Consider the following 21,816-nt stretch of genomic DNA (forward strand, 5'->3'; position numbering starts at 1 on the left):
GCCATTGGAAACCTAAAAGATTCGTCAATGACTGGACTGGACGGTATTCATTCTTGCATCCTGAAAAAGTGTTCTAGCGGGTGGCAACTAAAATTTTGAAATTTTGTTCTCAAGCTGTCAAAAAAAGACAAAGAGACATGAAGAAGATCTGATTTACCGAAATTAAAAATGAATTATCCATTGTTGAAAAAAAATTAGTGTACATTTGAAAACGGTCCGTAATCGGCAGTTCGGAGAAGCTTTCGTTTGACGTCGAAACAGGAGCATTGTACGGCCGTCATGTCAACTTTGCGAAAGCATCTCTTGATTCTACCAATCAACTGTTTGCAATTCGTGGCTCTCCAGTTATTTTTGTACACCAAGGAACTCAAAATCCCGAAGAAATCTTCGATTGGACGTACTGAGACAGATTTTTCGGGTCGTGGTTTTTGGGTAAAAGTAAGATCGAATGGGTATTCAGGAACGATTGTGTTTTTTGGCGTAATGCGATGATGTTCTATCCGGCCAAAACACGTATTGTCCATCTGCATGATGTTTTTGTAGAACCGGAATCAAAATTTTCTTCAAACATTCGTCTGGTACATCTTAATTGATAGCCAAACCAGAGGGCCTGTTGTTGAAGAAACGAGAAAGAGAACGATGTCCTTCTGCGTCCATAATTTTGGCTGGTCTTCCACTACTTTGCCTGCAAATAGTTGTTGGGCATCTTAGAATATGGTAAACAGTCGAAGCCGCAACATATTTGCTTTTTAAATGTTGTACCGTATACTTTTTACCGAGATTTTTGTTGCAGTTCATAGAAGTGTACAACGCGCTTCCGAAATGCTTCATGTTTCGACGCCATTTTTAGCAAAACTGGACAACCATAAACAAAACAAAAAATATTAACAAAAAGAGGAGAGAGAGAACTAACACATACATACTCTCATTTCTCTCTGAGCTCGTTTGTTATTAGGCATGAAAATAAACAACGTTGTGCTCCAGCACTAAAGTGCTCGAGATAATCGTGAACGACACTTTGTCCGCTAGCTGTGAACACTGGTATTTCTTAATACCAGACTGGATTTTTTTCCAAAATGTAGAATCTCTACGAATCTCGTTGATTTTGTCTCGTTCTACCGGCGCAACAGTGCAGAGTGCTAATTGCGGCAGTGTATACGGACTTGAAAGCAGCGTTTGATCCGCTGGATCACGGTATCCTCCTGACAAGACTTAAGAAGCTGGGTATTTTCGCACCGTTCTGAAAGTGGCTACAATCGTACCTAACGCACCGTAGGCTAAGTGTAAAGATCGGTTACGAGTTTTCCGACTTATTCTGCAACATATCTGGGGTACCGCGGGGGAGCAACCTTGGACCACTGCTTTTTTCTCTTTTCATAAATGAAATGTAAGTTCTCCTGCCACCTGGCTGTCGGTCTTTTTATGTCGAAGATGTAAAAATCTTAAAAATGGATTCCGACTGCATTGAAGTGCAAAGCCTTGTGGACAATTTTGAAGATTGGTGCTCGAGTAACATGCTTACCACCAATATCTCGAAGTGCTTCACGAGCTCCTTTCACCGTAAAAATAAACCTATACGTTTTAGCTACAAATTGGCGGGACATTTGTTACAACGCGTCTATCGAATTCGAGACCTTGGAGTCGTCCTGGATAGCAGACTAACTTTCCGTGCTCACTACAACGACGTTATCACCAGAGCCAATAAGCAACTTGGATTTATTTTTAAAATCGCCGATGAGCCGGCATTTTACTTATTCAGCCGAGAGCCGGGGTGGCTCTTGCCGTATCAAGAATTCCTCTCCATTGTACTTGGTTCTGGGGGACTCGTCGCCAATTTGTTGCGCATCTCGACACACGCAAGTCGGCTTCAACCTGGTCGAACCATCTAGCACGATGAGCCCCTCTATTCTTGGTGCCGGTGGGGTTCTTGAAGAGAACGGATTAAACTACACAGTCGTCCGGCATGCATGCGACGTGGCCATAGCCCACCATAGTCTCCCAACTTTCGCCAAGTGTACGATGTGAATCTTTCCAAGCAGTGCCTGTAGCTCGTGATTCATACGTCTTCGCCACTCTCCGCATTCCGTTTGTATTCCACCAAAAATAGTCCGCGACACCTTTCGTTCAAAAACGGAAAGTGCCCGTATGTCTTCCGTAAGCAAAGTTACTGTCTCAAGTCCGTAGAGGACTACCGGTCTGATTAGCATTTTGTACATCATCAGCTTTGTGCGGCAGCGTATGTTCCCAGATCGGAGCATCTTGCGGAGGAAAAAGTAGGCTCGATTTCCAGCTTGAATGCGTCGTTGGATCTCCTTACTCGTATTACTGTCGGCGGTGACCAGAGATCCCAAATATACGAACTCATCAACCACTTTCAGTTCATCGCCGTCAGTTGTCACTGTCCGTGGGAGGCAAACGTTGGTTTCTCAGGAGCCTCTTCCTACCGACGTTTTCGACGCATTGATTTGTAACCTTATCCTCCTAGCCTCCGTTTTTAGTCTGGCGTAGATTGCCTTCGCCGTCCCACGGTTTCTATTAATAATGTCGAGGTCGTCTGCAAAGGCTAGGAGTTGGCTACTCTTGCTGAAGATCGTTCCTCTCGTTTCGATGCCCGCTCGCCGGATCACACCTTCAATAGCGATATTGAATAACATACAGGACAGTCCATCCCCTTGCCGTAGCCCTCTGCGCGATTCGAAAGGACTTGAGAGTGTCCCCGAAACGCGCACGTAGAACATCACTCGTTCGAGAGTAGCTGTAATCAGCCGCGTCAGTTTGTCCGGAAAACCGTACTCGTGCATTATCAGCCTTAGCTGTTCGCGGTCAATGGTATCGTATGCTGCTCTGAAATCCACGAAAATATGATGCGTGGGCACGTTGTACTCTCGACATTTCAGAAGGATTTGTAGGAGAGTAAAAATTTGATCCGTAGTAGCACGGGCCCCCGTAAAGCCCGCCTGATACTGCCCTATGAAAGCTCTTGGGGATAGACGACGCAACAAAATCTGGGAGAGTACCTTGTAGACGGCGTTGACCAGCGTAATGCCGCAGTAGTTACAGCAGTCTAGCCGGTCGCCCTTATTGTAGATGGGACAGACTACGCCTTCCATCCACTCCTCTGGTTGTTTCTCTTCTTCCCAAATCCTTGAAATGATCCAGTAAAGTGCCGTTACTAACGGTTCTTGGCTATTTTCGTAGAGTTCGGCCGGGAGTCGGTCCTTTCCGGCGGCTCAATTATTCTTCAGCAGACCGATCGAGATCGGGAGCCGATACGCTGTTGTCATTTGTAGATACTCCGAGGTTAACTCCCATTGCGTCTCCTGTTGCTATATCGCCGTTGAGGTGCTCATCAAAGAATACTCGATACTTGGCCAAATTCTCTCTCGTGGATATGCTCAGATAGTTTTCCCAAACTCTTGTTTTCCTCGCTATCGCTGCACTTGACGCTCGACTGCGACAAATTTACTGGAATTCATAGACTATTCATGAATGCTATGGATAATGGAACCCATGCAGAAGCACTTTAGACGGACTTTAGCAAAGCATTTGATCGCATTGACATACCAATGCTGCTTTACAAATTGCAAACAATTGGAATTGAACCAGGGCTCCTGAAATGGTTTGAATCTTATTTATCTAGACGCCAATAAATAATTAAATTTAACGGAAAGAACTCGAATTCACTTCTGGGGTCCCTCAAGACTCTCATTTGGGACCTCTTCTTTTTATTTTGTATGTAAACGACATTTCCCTCATTCTCAAGGAACTTAAAGGGCTAATATATGCCGATGGCATGAAGCTCTTTTTGGAAATAAGAAATGAAGAAGACATCAATGTATTCCAAAATGAAATACACATATTCTACATATGGTGTAAAAAAGCCTATTAGAACTAAATGTAAAAAGATGCAACCTAATACCATTTAGCAGAAAAAGAATTACACCAGAAGCCTCAACCAGATTAGGAAATCAAACTTTAAATTAGGTTGGACAACATTTCCTTTTCCATCATACGAAGTACGCTGCATGCTAATAAATATACAATCATTAAAAGAGCGTCGCAAGTATGCAATGGTCTTATTTGTAAACGATATCGTTTCGCTACATATTGACTCAGCAACACTTTTATTAAAACTGAACTTTTATACACCTACTCGGCCTACTTCGTAATCGAAACCATTGACTTTACAATATCTCGGCATAGACTTAAACATTAGGGTATTGTCGCTATCGTCGGGCCACTGTTATGGTCGGGCCATCACGATTTTTTCAGTTTTAGTAACTCATGATATCTATGACACAACCGCTGTAAAACTTCTTACTGTGATAGCTAACTTTTCACAATATTGTGATTTTCAATAGTGTATTCAAAACACCTGTACTGAATTCAGTGACTAAATCATACAAAAGCAGTTTTCCAGACGCAATGAACTTTTCTTCAAGAAATGATTCAAATGCAATTAAGCAAAATTCAAATGCAATGCAAATGCTGCACACAAAGACTATAGAAAAATCCCCTCCAGTAAGGTGTTTGGGAAGGCTAAGGTGAAATACTAGAAAAGCGCTATTTGTAAAGGTCGGGCCACTTGAATAGTCATGGTTGGACCACCATAACTTTAAGCGTAGAAGCGCAATAATCGCTAGAGAATGTCAGTCACGTAAAATGTGATGAAGTAAGGCAAAATTAATACGATAAACACCTAGATTTTTGTTGTTTTTTCATTGTAGTTGTACACTTCGGAAAAGGCGATTGTAGCAATATTGATTTTATAAGATCGCCAAAATTTCGCAAAAATGCAATTAAAAATAGGGTACTTGTACCTATATGAGCCGTTGTTCACGGAATTCATTCTTTTCATGTCTCTATATAAAATTTCAAAACGTATATCTTAGATTTTCTGCGGTGGCCCAACCTGTGCAACATGGTCCGACTATGACAACATTTTTTGTCTTCACGTAAATGCCTATAACTTTTTTATGTTTCAAGCAATTTGCAACGATGTATTAAGATTCCCAAAATGCCTTTTGAAACGAAAGTTATGGGCGAATTCCAAAACGTGGCCCAACCACGACGAGACTTCCCTACTTTCAGACAACACGTAATCGTAACACGTAGTGAACGATACAAAAAAATAAGTACACTTTTTAACCTTCATTTAATTATAAGACTTTTAAATGAGAAAATTGTATCTATTAAACTAGTCTACATCGGTTGACGAAATAAATAAATAACGCTTTTCAACAACAATTGTGACTGGTAACTAAAGCAAAGGGAGAACGATTTGAATTGGACTAATTTGAGGCAAATGGTATGGACATACACTTAAAATTAAAATTTATGCAAGCGTCTTATTTTAATAACCATTTACTTTACAGTTATTAGTACTCACCCTGTAATGTAATGTAACAATTCATGTAAATTATTCAAGTACCTTTTAAATGATGAATTTTCAATAAGTTATTTTTTACACCAAATTTCTAAATTTTTAAGGTTTTCTACGTGAATTTCGTTGGTTTTATCAAATTAATATCTATGAAGGATCTAGATCAAATTTTTAACTTCTTCCATCCTCCAGCAGAGATCATTTTAAATGGATTGATTGTTTCTTACTTATATGCACATCCCAAGCAACAATGTGAGTTTTATTGTACTCTTATGGTGGTTTTCAAGGCCAATTTTCGTCTTAAATGCCATCATTAGAGTGTAATAAAACCCAAATTGTTACTTTGGACTCTTGGTCATCATCACAATCACGAAAATCGCTCTCTGGCTTTGGCAAGCTTGAAAATATTACCTAACATCTGCTAAATTACTAGCTAACAAATGAATGGACTTGAACTCGCCCGAGTGAGTGATGATACATTTTCGGTTGCGTTGATCATTAGATTCACTTGTCAGCTTGAAGGGTCCGCGCGTATTCCACACCCACTACGGACATACGGACTGGCAATAAAACCCATCCAGCCGAACACGATGGATGGGATTGGTAAGCTAGATAGAACCATAAATGTGTACATACATCCGAACTGATATGAAATGTAGGAGAGTCGCCGTAATTTCGAACACGCATATGTTGTATGTTGGATCGTAAACACTATGGTTCAAATTGGCTGTTTGTTAAAGGTTTGCTTTTATTACCACCGTATCATTATCTGGATAATGTGGTCCGTAAAGCAGTTAAAAAGTAACTCTGATAGCGTCCGAAAGTTGGAAACAGTTATGATTACTTACAAGGAAACGAAGCGAAATTAGAAATGGCTTTTCTCAATTTTGTTGAATCGAGAAAAGGAATGTTAAAATTTAATACAGCTATAAAATAAGTTTTTGAAGTCCATTAGCCCAACAGGGAATTCGTTTATGTTGGTACTTATTGAGGAATGTTTTGTGTTAATTACCAACTTTCCAGAACATAATTATTTGACCAGAGCGTTGGTTGGTTAGTCTCGTTCAATTGAAAAAAAAGCTCGTTTTAAGCTTCCAAACCTTAGTTCAGAGTTGTTAAAACAGCTTCCACCTTTCCAGTGGAACAGTTTGGCAGTAAAAACCGTAAAAGTGAAGTTCTTTGCGATTTCTGCAGAACGAACAACAACAGTTAAGAAAAATGCTTCCTTCCGTGCAGAGCCATGAGATTCAAACGTTCAATTAATACGCCATTAGGATCACACGTTTCCTAGAAGGCAACGAGCAGAAGATGGAATCCTCATACCAGCGCGTCATTTTCGGATTCCAGAAGAAGACCGTTTCCTTGAAACGGTCAATTTTGACGAAAGAAACGGAAAAAAAACTTTTCAATCAAATGGAAGGAAAGGGAATTCTGCTTCATCCCGCTGGCTGGCGGAGAAAAACAACGCCGATCAAATTCACCCACAAGTGCTAATTTCTCCAGCGGAACCGTACGGTACAAGTACGGTTCTCAACGTTTTACGTCAAATAGAAAAGGTTCCCGTCATGAATCGATTCCGATTTCATAAAATGGTGCAGTAAAACGAATGGTTGAGAAACGTCCTCGGGAAGAGAGGAAAAAACCCCTATAATCTCCTGTGTCGGTGCAAATACCGTTGGCAGAGTGCGCAATTAAAAAGATCGTTTAACTTTGTTTTTCTTCAGTTGACGACCATTATTTCCGGCCACCTTCTTTCTGTTATTACTACGTTTGATTTCAGTTTTAGCGGATCGTATTTTCCGGAAGTGGAAAGAAATAAACGCTCAAGTATTTTCTCAAGTTAAGCGTAAATGGACATGTCATACGATACACAGTATCTAACTGGGAAACGACTGAATGAAAAAGGGAGTGACTTTAAACGACTGTGTAATGTTCTTTTTTTTTGTTTAATACTTCATTGAATTGCATTACAAAAAACCGGTTTTATTTTGTTCCACAAAATTAAACAAAAAATCCTTTTTAATTTCTATATTTAGACCTACGCTGAGGTCACACTTTTAGGCCAGGGATGAAACTCCCGTCGTCAGGTTCAGCTAGGATGGTGTTGTCCACACCACCGGAGACAAACGGAATACGATTGCTCACATTTGGGTTGCAAATGTGAGTTTGGCGTTACTTTCCACACGCAGCTGGCTGGCAACAGGACGTTTTCGCTTGTTTGTCACAGCCAGCCGCCCGGTTCAATGTGCTCTCCGTGTGTTCACGGATTGAATTGAAATGTCCAATGTATGCGTGCATTATTCAGCGAAACGGGGTCAATTTATGTGCGTCTATTTGAAAGTTGATGAGTTCATTGAAGTGGATATTCATCACCGGAATAACTTCTCCTGGCACTGCTGGCTGGCTTGCTAGCCGGCTGGCTACAGAGAAGTGGAGAATCAATAGCGGTTTTGCGAAAATTTTCCGTTTTCAGCAGCGGTTTTCGGTTTGTAACGCCACATTAAATTGCAAACAGTCGGCGTATTGCTGGATAATTGATTGCCCCAATAAATCCACCAGAACCCATTTCGTATGAAACGCCGGAACAAAGGTAAACTAATTTTGAGATAAAACTTCTCCGAAACAGTACAAAATTGAACGGAACACTTCTCCTAACAGTCGGCCGCACGGTTTCTCCTGATGGGTCGATCCGGAGGCATTCAACCTTTCGAGCGCCTGACTAGAATAACAATATCGGTCTAGGATTCGGATGAACCCGAATGCCAATCTTCACCACAATGGAATCGCACTTTCCTTCCCGTGATGCCTGCTGCAGTGCTGGGGGTATGTTCGTGATTGACACGTGAGCCTGTTCCGTGCAGGCTGAAGCATTCCAACCCCATACGGAATTTCCCGTTTGTAATAAATGCTCCTGTTACATATTAATTTTGGGCAATTGTACGGTGATTTCGAGCTGAAAGAGAGTTACGTGAGATTGTGTGCTGGGCGAGTATTTATGATATCATATCCGGAACTTAATTGAATAAAGATATGAGCTGGAACGTCAGTGGAAATGATGTGTTGTGCGGGTGCTTTTGTCTTGTTTGTTGGTGGATCTCTGGGCTAGAATAAATGAATAATGATAAGAGATTGGATATATAATTGCTTCCAGCTTCGCATTCTAATGGAATTAGCCGGAAGAGGGAAATCTTAAGCCAGCTGCAATCTCCAGCGAATGAATATTAGAACCGAACAGCGAATTTCATTTCCCTCGCTCTCGCTAGAGTATCCCGTTGAGCGGACGGTCAATTTTTCATATGCTGAATCGTGAGCTGACACTCCGGAAATGAATGTCATGACCGCAGGCTTGACACAATCTGACTTACAATCACTCGTTCTATGAGTTCAGTGAAATTTACCACTTCACTGTCGTTGTTTCAGACAACCCATAGAGGAGGACATCATCCCTCACTGGAACTCTACATAAGCCTTTTTGCGATGGAACATGTACTACTCCGAACAAATTTCCGGTGGCCACCTTCATGGACGGTCTGTCTGGTTTGCATTTTCACTTCAATGTTTGTTTTCTTTGGACAAAATTGAAAAGCTGAGAATTTCATTCCTTCACTGTCATAAGAACGTTGAAAGTGGTAATTTTTTTAATATCAAACAGATCAGTCATAATCTCGTTCGGCGCTACCATCTCAGTGGCAAGACGAAATTTGTTGTTATTTACAATATTGTTTTCTTACATCAGCAATATTCAACTAAGGTTCTAGATGTATACCCTGGAACTTACGATCCTTATATCTCCGCCTTTCTTCATGCCAGATTCTTACATTGACCAGATGGAGCCTCTTGACAGCGTAAAGTTACTCTAATATAAAGTCATCCGGTTATTTCTATAAGCATGCAGGTCATTCTGGATAGAAAACAAAGAAAAATAAACTGTATTAATCTACCAAGCGGTATGACCTGGCCTTTCTGCTGCCACAACATTTTTTTTTCTAATTTCATAGTACATATGAATAACCGCCCATTTGGCCTCGAGGTACGGCACTGTTCTAGCAAGCTTGTGGTTGTATACTCGAGGATGAGGCTGTTAGAATCAATAAGATTGTAGCACTAGGCCCACTATTGTGCTGTAGTCTAACAACTAACTGCAAAGACTGTTGAATAAATACAGATTTTGTATCTCCGGACTTTTCCACTTATTTTGATACTAATTTTGTAATGAGCCGACTACGGAAAGTGGATGGAAAGCGATCATACACATAAGCATTCCAGTGCGGCGTGGAACACCCACGATGAAATAACAAATAAAACGCCGCTTTCGTAAAAACCTGATTTTCAAACCGTATGTATCTTTTTCTAGGAAACTATTCAACGTATTGAAACAAACTCTGTTTTGTTTTACTGATAGAAGTTTGGAAAAGACTTTTGTAACCTTTGTGACATTTGAAAAGGAAACACAGCATGAGAAAGGAGAAAAAGAAGAAAAAAAGATGGTTGAAAAAATAAAATGTTTGCATCAAAACAATTTGAATTAGATTTCAATTAGATTTGGATTGGATTTGAATTGGATTTGGATTGGATAAGGTCCCTACTCCATAAAAAGAATCAGAACGTTCAAAACTATCGAGGAATTACATCGTTAAGCTCCAGTTTTAAAGTGCCCGAGATAATCGTGAATGGCGCCCAGGCCAGCATGTTTTACCTTTGTTATACTATAACAAAGGTTTAAAAATTGGTCGAAAAACACGAAGTTGATCCGAGGCCCGGAGGGCCGAGTCACATATACCAATCGGTAAGGTTCGACGAATTGAGCAATGTCTGTGTGTGTATGTGTGTGTGTGACGCTTGACTTTAGTCGTCTGTTTCTCGGAGATGGCTGAACCGATTCGTTTGCTATTACGCTTATTTCAAAGGTGTTATCACCTTGTAGATCACTATTGAATGATTTTGCGGTCCGACATTTTGTTTAAAAGTTATAAGCAAAAATGTAAAAATTACGTGACAGAATTTCTCCGGAACCGCTCAACCGATTTCAACAATTTTAGTATCAAATGAAGGCTCTTGCTACTGCAAATTTTCTGTGGAGAGTTTTAGCGAAAACAATCAAGCGGTTCAAAAGTTATGCTTAAAAATGTGCTTTTTCAAGGTGTCAATTAGTCGAACGTTTCTCAGAGATGGCCAAACCGATTTATGCGCTATTAGTCTCATTTGGTAGGTAATATAGCCTCATAGATCCGGAGTGATTCGCGATTGGGGCTCAACTGTTAAATTGTAAACAAATCGTTTTATCACACCATCAGCCTTAAAAAGACTGATAATATCCTTGGCAAGAATCCTATCTTCTGTTTTAATCATTAGAATTATTTAAAACAAGTTTTTAGTAATGGGCGATAGAAGTGTTTAATTAAAACAAAAGACAGTTTGAAGTTTAGCCCCTCGCATTGTTATGAAGTGACAGGCTTATTTGCAAATCGTTTTGTAAACAGGCGATAGTAAAGAGCGAAACTGCGTTGTTTTTAAAACACAGGCGCATTGTAAACAGGCGAAACTAAATAAAAAAATCAAAACAAGGCGAAACAGGGCTGGGCGAATCTCATTGTCAAAATGCTTTGAGGCTCATTCCAAGGGGTTCAACTATAAAACTTATATTTTGAGCTTGAATGCACAAATTTTATACAGTATTGTTGTGAAATTAAAAGATTGATTTATTCTACACCAATTTATGTCTTTAAACTTGATTTTTGTAACTTTTATTTAAATTAAGATTTGAAAAAGTACTGGCAAATTATCACAGTGATATTTCTCATTGTTCACACTATGTTAGTTGCGCCCTTATCGCGAATCACTCCGGAGATCACTATTGATTTGTTTTTGGATTGGATGTTTAATTTGAAAGTTATGAGCAGTCGTGTACAGCATAATAAAAGTTACAATTATTTATAACGTATTTAACCAGATAATTAATCAGATTTCAAATGTTTTAGTATCAAACAGGAGGCCTTAATGCTGTGAACATATCTGCTAAATATTATTAGAATTGGCCTTACCAGTCAAAAGTTAATTGAAAAACATTGATGAAATTATTTAAGCAAACTTTACTGATATGAACCAAACAGAAAAAAACGCGATCATGTGCTTTAGCGTAAAAATGCTTAATTTTCCAGGTGGTATGTCTTTGGAAAAGTTTATTTAAAAAATTTGGCGCAACTTTTTACACTATTAGGGTGACCGTAAATCTACCTATTAGGGTGATACAAATTTTTGTTTTTTTAAATGCGTCCAAAAAAGTACAATGTCTCCACAAAAGTTATAGAACACAGTAAAATAAGCAACTTTGCTGTACATAGTAACTATCTATCTCTTACTTGTTGCGAAGTGTAACGATTTTTTTTAAAAATGCAGCGAAAATTAAAAGGTTGAGATATCCAAAAGCGGTTACGTCACAATTTAGATAAGTAATTTTTACACGTCAAAAAAATTCACCCAAATCGATCCTCTAAGATACTGCGATACACGCACAGTCGCTGAAAACATATGATTTCGAGGAGAGCGTGTTTAAACTATTATACAACACTTCACTTCCCTTCAAGTGATCCAACAGTTTTACTGTAAATTCTCAACGAGACCACGTACCGAAAAATACTATGGGCTCAACATTTCCAAAGATAAAAGCCTTCTGAAAATGCAAAACAAACAAGTTTTTCGATTTTCCAGTGAGGGTCCCCCTTCAGTTTCTGAATTCAGCTAAAGTACAACATATGACATCTTTAAGTACTCAAAATTGCAAAAGTAGCTAATTTGTTGACATATAAAGTGGCCAGGGTTATATTGGTCACAACTGGACACATTCTAGGAACGTTCCGAATACATCCAGGAAAACGGACGTGAGCAACTCTTAAACCAAACCCCAGAATGTCACCCCGCTATTAACTCAAAATAACAAATTATACAAATAAAAAGAAGACATTTTTTGATTGCTTTGGAATATTATACAAATTTATCAGTATGTTACATAGACATGCATATGTATTGATGATAACTAACATAGTGTTATCAAAAAGTTGAGTTCCGAAGGCGTGTCGAATTCTAACTCAAATGACAAATGAGATGGTATAACAAAGGTTCCTTTCACCAATAGGTGGATTAAATCGGGTTTTTTCCAAAACGTTCAGTCGCCACGAATGTCGTCGATTTCGTATCATTCTGTCTGCACAACTTAAATGAAGAGGTAAAAATTGATACAGTGTGCACGGACCTGAAAGCAGCGTTTGATCGGGTGGATCACGGCATTCTTCTTGCCAGGTTGGAGAAGCTGGGAGTTTCCGCACCGTTCTGTAAGTGGCTACATTCATACTTAACACACCGGTTTTAGGTTTCGGATTAGTGATCATTATCCATATCAACAAATTTGGATCGCTAGAATCGAAACAGTGCAGTGCTACGGTATGCTTTACGCAGTCTTCCATGGCGTGATTCCAGAAACTGTATTTATATTATAAAGACCACCAAGTGTGCGATGCTCTTTTTTAAAATAAATAAATAATTGAAGTAAAGATATGTTTGATACGAGTAATGATTAATTGGATGAACTGGCAAATTTTGATATAAATCAAAAATATATTAGGTTATGCAATGGCAAGTTAGGCACGCACCCACGCTATGTCGGTTGGTACCCAAATGTTTTACTCACTAAACTACTGGCGCTCGTTATATTTAGTAGTCTAATACCTAGTTTTGTTTAATTCTCCCAATTCTATCATTTTCATTTCGATACTGATGAGGAAAAAGCGCCAGAAGGAGGACAGAGATAGTGATGAGCTGAAACAATTATTCCGGGCTAATAACACGCACAAGTTTCACGAGAAAGTGAACCAAACTCGTAAGGGCTACACACCTAAACCTAACATGTGTAGGAACGAGGGAGGGGATCTAATCACAAACGAGCGCGAGGTGGTCGACAGGTGGAAGCAGTATTTCGATGAGCACCTCAACGGCGACATAGTAGCAGGAGACGCAATGGCAGTTAACTTTGGAGTGCCTACAAACGACAACAGCGTGCCGGCTCCCGGTCTCGAAGAGATCCGACGAGAAATTCGTCAGCTGAAGAATAATAGAGCCGCCAGAAAGGACCGACTCCCGGCAGAGCTCTACAAAAATGGCCAAAAACCGCTAGCAACGCCACTTCATTGGATAATTTCTAGGATTTGGGAGGAGGAGAAACTACCGGAGGAGTGGATGGAAGGTGTAGTCTGTCCCATCTACAATAAGGGCGACCGGCTAGACTGCTGTAATTATCGCGGCATCACGTTAGTCAACGCCGCCTAACGTGCTCTCCCAGATTTTGTTCCGTCGTCTATCCCCAACAGCAAGAGAATTCATAGGGCAGTATTAGGCGGGCTTTATCGGGGTCCGTGCTACTACGGATCAAATTTTTACTCTCCGACAAATCTTCCAGAAATATCGAGTACAACCCAAGCAGCACACTTTTCGCACTTATGGTTGCAGAAACTTATTTATGACTGAATTTAGTCACAAATCGGTTGCCACAGCCGGTTTGCAACAACTGTGCTAGTAGGGAACGTGCCCACGCATCATATTTTCGAGGATTTCAGGGCAGCATACGATACAGTTACACGAGGACAGCTATGACAGATAATGCACGAGTACGGTTTCCCGGACAAACTGAAGCGGCTGATCAAAGCTACTCTGGAGCAAGTGACATGCTACTTGTGCGTTTCGGGGACACCCTCGAGTCCTTCCGAATCACGCAGAGGGTTGCGGCAAGAGAATGAACTGTCCTGTATGTTATTCAATATCGCCATTGTTGGAGTGATCCGGCGAGCGGGCATCGAAACGAGAGGAACGATCTTCTATAAGAGTAACCAACTCCTCGCCTTCGCAGACGACCTCGACATCCCCAGCTAGCATCAACTCGTATATCAATGTACGAAAACCATCGTAAATATCTCCTAACAAACTCGAAATCGTTACTAAAGCTGGATAAAGTGGGATCAAGTAGATTTTTTGTCGTATATAATGATAATGACTGACATACATACGATTTTCAGCACAAAATCGTAGAGTAGTACGGAGCGACTCGCGCTTAATCGGATATTATCGTATATAAATACTTATATAGTCGTATCGAGGCCCGTAGATGACCGTATATGCGTGTTGAGGATTAAGGGCAAATTCTTCAACTATAGCCTAATCAACTTATACGCACCGACAAATGATAAATCCGATGATGCTAAAGACGAGTTTTACGACAAGCTTGAGAGGACCTATGGAGAGTGCCCAAAACACGACGTGAAAATCATCATCGGAGATGCAAACGCGCAGATCGGGAGGGAGGAATTCTTCCGTCCAGTTATTGGAAGACATAGCCTGCATCTGTCGACCAATGATAACGGTCTGAGGCTCATAAATTTTGCCGCGGCCAGAGGGATGGCGATCTGTAGCACCTACTTTCCACGTTTGAATATTCGGAAACAAACCTGGAGGCATCCAAATGGAGACTCTAGCTCTCAGATCGATCATGTCTTGATTGACGGTCGACACTTTTCGGATGTTATCGATGTACGGTCTTTTCGTGGACCAAATATCGACTCTGACCACTATCTCGTAGTGAGTAAGATTCGCGCAAGGCTGTCGAACACGGCGAAAGCTCGCACTGAAAGGACGCTGCGTTTCAACATCCAGCGGTTAACGGCAGACGGCGTTGCAGTGGAGTACGCCAGGAAGCTTCACCAGCGAATCGCAGAACAGCAGGTAGAAGAAGAAGAAGATATAAATGGGCTGTGGAGGAACATCCATGGTGCCATCCAAACAACAGCGAGAGAGGTGGTAGGCACGACGCATGGAAGACAGCGTAACAGCTGGTTTGATGCCGAATGCCAGAGAGTGACAGACGAAAAGAACCAGGCCAGGAGTCGCATGCTCACTGCGGCAACGCGTCAAAACAGAGAGAGATACAGAGAGACTAGAGCTGCGGAAAAAAGAATCCATCGTCTAAAGAAACGCGAGTACGAGGAGCACGTGCTTGCCGGCGCAGAGGAGCGATACGCCAGCAACGACACACGGAGTTTCTATAGAACGGTGAGAAGCAGGAATTTTGCCATGCCTGTGATGTGCAATGATAGTGCTGGCAACCTGCTTACCGACAAAACGGCGGTAGCAGCCAGGTGGAAGGAGCACTTCCAGACACTATTGAATGGAGAGGTAAATGAGGAGATCAGCAGGGACAGGATAGAAATTGTAAGCGATGGTCAAGCTGTGGAGCCACCAACACAGGAGGAAGTTAAGAAGGCAATCAGTGAGCTGAAAAACAGTAAGGCTGCTGGGAAGGACGGTATCCCGGCTGAACTTCTAAAAGCGGGGAGCGAGCGGCTGTACGAAGCAATCCACCGGATCATTGTCAGGATCTGGGAGGAAGAACAAATGCCGGAGGAGTGGTTGGATGGCCTCATTTGCCCAATTTTCAAAAAGGGACATCGAATGGAGTGTAAAAACTATCGAGGAATTACATTGCTCATTTCTGCCTACAAGGTGCTTTCCCGTATCCTGTTCTGCAGACTGAGACCGTTAGCGGAGTCCTTCGTCGGCGAGTACCAAGCTGGTTTTCGTGAGGGTCGCTCCACGACGGATCAGATGTTTACCCTGCGCCAGTTGCTAGACAAGTTCCGGGAGTACAACTTGCAGACACACCATCTGTTTGTGGACTTTAAAGCGGCGTACGATTCAGTTAAACGAAAAGAGCTGTGGCAGATAATGCTAGAACATGGTTTTCCGACGAAACTAGTTACGCTGATTCGTGCGACGCTGGATGGATCCAAATCATGCGTTAGAATAGCGGGTGAGACCTCAGCTGCTTTCGTAACGTTGGATGGACTGAAGCAAGGGGACGCACTCTCTAACCTGCTATTCAACATTGCCTTGGAAGGTGCATTACGAAGAGCAAACGTGGAAAGGAATGGAACTATCATCACGAAATCTCACATGCTTCTTGGTTTTGCGGATGACGTCGATATCATCGGAATCAACCGTAGAGCAGTAGAAGAGGCCTTTAGGCCCTTTAAAAGGGAAGCTGCGAGATTGGGACTTACCATTAATACCGCCAAAACGAAGTACATGGTTGCTGGTAGGGAACGTGGGAGCTCAAGTGGTGTTGGTGCCGAGGTGGAGTTAGATGGGGAACGATATGAAGTAGTGGAGGAATTTATATACCTTGGTACACTCGTGACATGTGACAACGATGTAAGCCGCGAAGTGAAACGACGAGTTGCAGCCGCGAATCGGGCTTTCTACGGATTACGTAGCCAGCTGAAGTCCCGTAGTTTGCAAATTCGCACAAAACTGGCGCTCTACAGAACACTAATCCTCCCGGTGGCCCTTTACGGACACGAATCATGGACGCTAAAGGAAGCTGATCGGCGAGTGCTTGGGGTTTTTGAGCGTAAAATTCTGCGATCTATACTTGGTGGCAAAATGGAAAATGGAGTGTGGCGCAGACGCATGAATCACGAGCTGTACCAAGTATACAAATATGCTGATATAGTGACGGTAGTGCAATGTGGCAGGCTGCGGTGGGCTGGACACGTGGCCAGAATGCCCGATGAAAGAGTAGCCAAAACTATTTTCAGCAGAGAACCAGGAAGAGGCCGTAGACTCCGAGGCAGACCCCGCACCCGGTGGGTGTGTGCTGTCGAAGACGATGCACGTTCAGCTGGTGTTCGTGGGGATTGGAGAATGGCAGCCCAGGACCGACGGTACTGGAGGACTATAATTCGTTCGGCGCAGGATCGGTAACGGACCGTTGCCACTAAAGTAAAGTAAGTAAGTATAGTCGTATCGCTCAAAATTATTCGTAATCACGTATATCGCCTCCAAAATAGTGCGGATATGCCAATTTTGCGCATGAAATACGATTTATTTAGTATGTATATCTGTACGTAATGCTGATTTTTACCTTTTTTATACATATGAAAATGTTAGCTGGGTCATTACTAGAAACCTTGGGACGGCGGAGGCAATCAACGCCAGACTAAAAGCGGAGGCTAGGAGGATAGGGTTACAAATCAATGCATCGAAAACCAAATATATGGTAGGAACAGGCTCCAGAAAAAGCAACGATTGCCCCTCACGGGCAGTGACTATTGATGGTAATGAACTGGGAGTGGTTGATGAATTCGTATATTTGGGATCTCTGGTCACCGCCGACAATAATACGAGCAAGGAGATCCAACGACGTCTTGAATTTGGAAATCGTACCTACTTTTCTCTCCGCAAGACGCTTCGATCTGTGAGCATGCGCCGCCGCACAAAGCTAACGATGTACGAAACGCTAATTAGATCGGTAGTCCTCTACAGACTTGAGACAGTAACTTTGCTTACGCAGGACATACGTGTATTTGAACGAAAGGTGTTGCGCACTATTATTATCTATTTATATAAAAGGCTTATATCTGTACCGAAAACCAGGTCTCTAACAGGACGTCACAAGAGGCTTATCACTAACTAAAAGCAGATCTCTGACAGGACGTCATGCTTTCGTAGCAATGGGTTGTATTCTCAGTCACCTCACTAGTCGACTGCTGGACTGCTCGATTGCTCAACTAGTTGACTAGACTGTTCGACTGGACTGGTCGATTAGATTGCTCTATTTAATTGCTCGACTGGACTGCTTAACTGAGCTGCTCGACTGAACTGTTCGATTGCTCGACTGGACAGCATACAGCATGATTCATCTACTCGACTCAACTGTTCGATTCGACGCTCGACTCAACTGCTCGATTTAACTGCTTGATTCCACTGCTCGACTGGACCACTCGACTGGACTACTCGACTCAACTGCTCGAATGAACTACTTGACTTAACTATTCGATTGGATTATTCGAATCGGCTGCTCGACTCCACTACTCAGCCCGATTGTTCGATTCAACTGTTCGACTAGACTACTCGACTGAACTACTCGACTTAACTGCTCGACTTAACTGCTCGATTGGACTGCTCGATTAAACTGCTCAACTAGACTGCTCGGTTCAACTGTCCAACTCGACTGCTCGACTCAACTGCTCGACTGGACTACTCGACTCAACTACTCGACTAGACTACTTGATTCGACTGCTCGACTCTACTGGTCGAATAAACTGCTCGACACATCTGTTCGACCTAACCGCTTGACCTGACTGTTTGACTAAACCATTCGGTTCGACCGCTTGACTCAAGTGCTCGACTGAACTACTCGACTTAGGCGACATCCATTTAGTACGTCACGCAAATTTTGACCAAAATCAACCACCCGTCCCCCCCTTGTCACATTTCGTCACACATTCGGTGACCCCCCTGAGAAAGTACGTCACGTCACGACAACCCCCCCCCCCCCCTCTTCACAACAAAAAAATTAAATATTTATTTCAACCTTTTTATTTAAAGTTATCGAATGAATTTCAGCAAATAAAAAAAGGAAAATTTTCGAGCTTATATGTCATCGATTCACGGATTTTGAAGATGATCAAAAGTCGCTGATGTGACGTCGATTAATGTTTCGCGCATATCCACATATCCATATCCATATCCTTTACATTCATCCACTCAAATTCGTCTGATCTAGTTGAAAGAATCAGGACTTCCTGCTGACGTCTTGCAGCAACACGCCTTGAAAGAACTTTTCTGACGGATTTTGTCATTTTGTGTATTCATTCAATCATGCAATCATTCAACACTACCTTGGATACGAAATTTAGTCCACAAGTGGCATAAACTCTATTCATCAGAGAGCTGTTGAGTGAGGGGCAGTATACATTATACAGAAAAACCTTAAAAGCAGCCGTGGAACTTCGGTATGAGTTTATGTTAATCGATTGCGTTCAGCACAACATTGCCATGGGTCTCTGGTAGCACCCCGTCGCCCCTCAGGAGTTTGTGCGACTGCTATTTGCGGTTGCAAAAATCTTTTAGGCAGGACGGTACTCAATCAGCTCTTCAGCGGTGTACTATTCTGTAAAGCCGTAATGGAGAGTTCATATACTACATAGAATATAAATGAGTCCTGTTCACACATATATGTTGAAAAAAAGTTTTCATTCAAAAAATTTAACTATTTGTTTTAAAATCCATCATAACGTTAATTTTATAGAAGCCTTCAATAGTAGTATCTTAAAATGAAGGCTAAATTATAATTTCCCGAATAAAATTTCCATTTGATTTTTTTTTCATGTGACGTTACATAACTTCATACCCCCCTTCCCCCCTACGTCACAAATCGTCACGATTAGGTCTACCCCCCTCCCCCCTATAAGCGTAACGTACTTTATGGATGCGCCCTTAACTGCTCGACTTGACTGCTCGACTCTACCACTTGATTCAACTGCTCGACTCAACTGCTCGGCCGGACTTCTTGACTGAACAGCTTGAACTGCTCGATTTGACTGCTCGACTTGACTGTTCGACTCGACTGTTCGACTCGACTGCTCGACCCAACTCGATTGCTTAAGTCGACTGCTCGACTTGCCTGCTCAACTCAAATGCTTGTCGCGATATCATATGGTCGATGTTAAATCAGACCGGACCAAGTCGCAAAATTTTAAAAAATGAGTTAATGATAGCAAACGATCAAGAATTTTCTAAGCAACATTTTACTCTAATCAGACTACAAAAATGTTGCAAACAGCCAGAGTTAGAAGATGATTTCGAATGCAGCAAACTTTCAATGCGTTTTTCTCTAAGTCAGAATTTTGCCACTCGATTCTGTCTGACTTAACACCGACCATATGAATCGGTATGCGGCAGACAATAGGCGGTTCAGAGCCACTAACACTAAAGAGCCATATTGTCCGCCTGTAGAATCAGCACAGTGGAGATAATGTTTTTATTCAGTTAAATAAAATCCAATACGACCATAAAAAATATTTGTTTCAGTTTCCGGCTATGACTCTTTTATGTACAACATCTTAGAGCTATATTATACAATATAAGAACTAAAAGAACTAATGCAAAGATTAAACATCTTCACAAACACTGGTCAATGGACTGTATCCGCAGTTTTCTGGATTCTGAACAGACATTTATATTTTCCGGATCGTAAGATTTGGGCTCAACTAGTATTTAATATAATTGAAATGGTGCCAGTAGACAACCACAATTTGTTAATTTATACTGAAAAATATTATGCACTTGCGACACTTATGGTTGCTCAAAAACCACGTGACAAACTTGAATTTATTATTCCTGAAAATATAAATCAGGCACAATGAAACGAGCAAATATAGTCCCTGCCTAAATTGATGAGCATTTCCTGTTACCAACGCTAATATGCAAAGGTATAACGCCCTACACGCTTGCATGATACTTTCTGTCGATGAAGGCAAACTCAAGAATGATTTGAACACAAACCTAGCTATACAATTTATTCAATTTATTTATTAATCGTTGAGTGTCTGTCAGTAATAGTGATAAAAACTGACTACCCAAAAAGTCTTCAGATGGTTCGCATCACCAAACCATTATAGTACCAAGTGGCCTACCACAATAAGACCAATTTTGTATAAGTACGCCATTGTATTACTATGCCTTGTCGTAGAAACACCTAGTCAACTCATAATAGGTGTGGCGCAACCAAGAACCAACTAGTGTTATCGTGGTAGAGAAAGCTTTCACAATCAATTTGGTTTATTATTTTTATGGTTTTATAGCAAGCTATAAGTGTTTTGGACTTAAATCGTCTTACTGCAATAAAACTTTAATAAAATTCAAATTTAATCAAATTATGCCAAAAATGGTAAATGTTCCTTTCACCATTGGGTGAATTGCACTGAATTTTTATTTTGACCCTCTCCAAACATTTGATGTGTTTGTCAGCATTCAGTTTTAATTGGCATACTTTTGAAGCGTTATTCAAAGATTGTAAATTTAATTTCGAATTTAATTTTTGTTTTAAATTTCCTGGCTCTTAGAAACGTTCGTTTTACGATCATAACGACACATTACTATGTGGAATAATCCGGAGTCATTTTTATGTCTTGAAATGTTTCAAAATTATGTCTAATACCAAACTTGAGGCGGAAGAAAATTAATATAATCTGCAAAATTAGCTAGCCGAATTTACAAAAGAATTTATTGGTTCAATTAAATACTGCAGATTTGATGCTATTTATCCCAGATAGTTTCGGTAATAGATCGTATTAATCTCTGTGGAATGTCACCCATCGTAAGTTGTTAGAAACGGTCCGATCAATTTAACGTTATGGCAATGAATATCAAAGCGTATGCGTAAACCTCGCCGGGTGATTGTAAATTGAGTGGACGGAACGGTAAGTTATTAACCCATATGTGCTGCCCAAACCAAAGGAAATCGGCCGTCAGCTCAGGCTCCGGAACATCCCTGCGGAGCGCATTCATTGGTACGAATCGAGCGGTATGTCGAGCGGCGCAAAGAGAAC

The sequence above is a fragment of the Sabethes cyaneus genome, chromosome 2 (genome assembly GCF_943734655.1).
Source record: "Sabethes cyaneus chromosome 2, idSabCyanKW18_F2, whole genome shotgun sequence".
In the NCBI taxonomy this organism is placed as follows: domain Eukaryota; kingdom Metazoa; phylum Arthropoda; class Insecta; order Diptera; family Culicidae; genus Sabethes; species Sabethes cyaneus.